This window comes from Mandrillus leucophaeus, unplaced genomic scaffold (genome assembly GCF_000951045.1).
Source record: "Mandrillus leucophaeus isolate KB7577 unplaced genomic scaffold, Mleu.le_1.0 Scaffold12, whole genome shotgun sequence".
Taxonomy (NCBI): domain Eukaryota; kingdom Metazoa; phylum Chordata; class Mammalia; order Primates; family Cercopithecidae; genus Mandrillus; species Mandrillus leucophaeus.
In genome coordinates, this window is record NW_012100320.1 from 3,136,630 (window position 1) to 3,139,054 (window position 2,425).

At 43.6% G+C, this 2,425-nt stretch overlaps 1 protein-coding gene across 1 annotated transcript in view; it reads right to left on the reverse strand.

The window, feature by feature from the left end:
- SPG21 (spastic paraplegia 21 (autosomal recessive, Mast syndrome)) overlaps positions 1-2,425 on the reverse strand; it is a gene marked incomplete at its 5' end in the record, with an annotated part of 31,947 nt that overhangs the window by 14,454 nt on the left and 15,068 nt on the right. The window lies entirely within an intron of this gene.

A 2,425-nucleotide genomic window follows, 5' to 3' on the forward strand; every position in this document is an offset into this window, starting at 1 on the left:
GCAGGGGAATCACTTGAGGTCAGGAGTTTGAGACCAGCCTGGGGAACATGGTGAAACCCCATCTCTACCAAAAAAATACAAAAATTATCCAGGCATGGTGGCAGGCAGCTGTAATCCCAGCTACTGGGGAAGCTGAGGCATGAGAATTGCTTGAGCCTGGGAGGTGGAGGTTGCATGAGCCGAGATCATACTACTGCACTCTAGCTGGAGCGACAGAGCAAGTCTCCGTCACCAAAAAACAAAAACAAAAACAAAAAAAAAATCCCAAAAAACCTCGTCTAACAGGCTTATTGTTTAAGTACTTAGGTTCATTTTGTTACTGATGAATCACTGGAATGGATACTGCCAAATGAATTATGGGATCATTTTAGATTTGATGTATGACTTTTATTATTAAAATTCTATTTGTGGGTAAAACTTCCACCATGCCAAGAAAGAATGGGGAACCGATTCTCCCTAGCAGAAAGTTTGAGAATTTGAGTCAGATGATAGCCTAAAAGAAAGGGGATGATATTTTCATGGAGTCTTTAATTTATAAATATCCATGCCCACACAGGTGACAAAATTATACACAACTTAATACATACAAACAAATGTGTTCAAGCAGAACTGGAGAAACCTGAATGAGATTGGTAGATTGTAGTAATATCAATATCCTGGTTGTGATATTGTACTACAGTTTTGCAAAGGTTTGGCGGAAACTGGGGAAATGTGTAAAAAGGATATTTCTCTGAACTATTTTTTACACTGCATGTGAATCTACAATTACAACAAAAAAAAATTTAAAAAGGTCTGTGCATTGTAACTGCTAGATACTAACAAATATCAAATAAGTTCCACAACCTCATGGAGCTGAACATTCTGATCAAGACGCTGTTGACCTTTTCTTGATTAACTATCCTCCTAACGAAACAGGGAAAGCCCACATCGAGAACCTTGAGGGCAAAGAAGAAACATCCAGCCAGAAGCCAAGGCTCTCATGACCTGCCACTGTGGAGCGAGAAACGCTGTTGGACAGCACTCCCAAGTGGGATGGGCACCTGCAGGCTGCTTGGCTCTCCCTCCCTGGCTGATCAACAGGGGCCACCAAAAATGGTAGTGTCATGTCTCAGGCTGCAGAGGGCTTGGATGAGGGCAGTTCCTACCCTGTTCTAGAATGCTGTTTGTGTAGAGGAATGACTGAAAGCCTGAACAAAGGAGGATTATGTTGCAGAGGCTCAAACATGTCATGTGACGAATGGTTAAAGAAGCTGGAGAAATTAAGCCAGAGAAGAAAAGACCCAGGAGAAAAGCAGCAGGTGGTGGTGATGATAACTGTTTTCTCAAGTAAGAGATGGGCTCTCAGGAGGAAGAGGAACTGATTTCTTTTGTGTGGCCTCAGTTGGTGGTAACCTCAGTAGAATTTTCAGTTACCTTCCAAGAGAAGACATGTGACATGCTTTTTCACCCCTTCAACAGTAAATAACACACACACTAACAGCAGCACTCCCACCGGGAGTACCACTTACAAGTGAACACTGCAGGCGACTGCCAGCTAAAAAGGCTGTCTCCTTCCTGGGAAATTAGGAGACCAACGTCCTGATCAACCTGTGTCGTTACAGTGGAAGCATGCAAAAAAAAAAAAAAGAGAAAAAGAAAAATCAGTCACCAGGAAGAGTGCCTTTCCCACACACTTTTCTCCCAGAGAAGACTCAAGAATGATCAGTGGGAAACTGGATTTAGACCAAACTCGGCTATAAAGTAATAATCAGGAACAAAAAACTTCCTAACCAAATGCTAACATATGAGCTGATTAATGAATCTCACCTCAAATATCAAAGATTTACATGAAAAGCCAGCTTTTCAGTCACTTGTGTGTTAGCTAATCCCTTTGTTGTCTAATATTCCATGCTCAGCAACCCTGGAAGCAGTGCTGTGATAAAACGAGGAGCAGAAACAGAGCCAGGAGACGGAGCTCAGTTCCTCCCTCCACCACTTACTGGCTGTGTGAGCCAGACCTCAGTTTCTTCATCTGTAAACAAGGACAACACTTCCAACCACTCCGAGTTGAGAGAAGGGCGTCAGAAGAGAATGCACGTAAACGCTGGGCATGGAGAGGCTGCCAATAGAGGTTTGTTCCTTCTGAATCTCTGTGTGACTGTGGACTCACACCAGCCTCCTTCAAAAGGCTTCATCTCACATATTAAAATAGGCAAACAATATCTTTCCTCAATTAAAAAAAACTGCCCGGCCGGGCGCGGTGGCTCATGGCTGGAATCTCAGCATTTTGTAAGGCTGAGGCAGGTGAATCATGAGGTCAGGAGTTCGAGACCAGCCTGGCCAACATGGCGAAACCCCGTCTCTACTAAAAATACAAAAAATTAGCTGGGCATAGTGACGGGCACCTGTAATCCCAGCTACTCAGGAGGCTGAGGCAGGAGAATTG